Raw genomic sequence first — 263 nt, 5'->3', positions numbered from 1 at the left:
CGTGATACCTCTGCATAGAGCTCTGTGGCCAAACAGGGTCGGGGAAGACGCTGCAAGTGCAAGCTAGAGTCCAGATAACAAGCACAAAGCACCTCCATCGCTTTTAATGAACTTATTTGATACCTTTTGTGTTTACGGGTCACACCAGAGTTTTTAAACCCCCACTGCGCTTTGCTCGCGGGACGCCCGGTTCGGGTAAAGCCCTTCCCCTTGGTGGGCCGGAGACCGGCACCGGGCAGAGCAGCTCGCCCCCACCGTGCACC

Source organism: Pterocles gutturalis, unplaced genomic scaffold (genome assembly GCF_000699245.1).
Source record: "Pterocles gutturalis isolate BGI_N339 unplaced genomic scaffold, ASM69924v1 scaffold3408, whole genome shotgun sequence".
Classification (NCBI taxonomy): domain Eukaryota; kingdom Metazoa; phylum Chordata; class Aves; order Pterocliformes; family Pteroclidae; genus Pterocles; species Pterocles gutturalis.
This window is presented reverse-complemented; position numbering follows the sequence as displayed.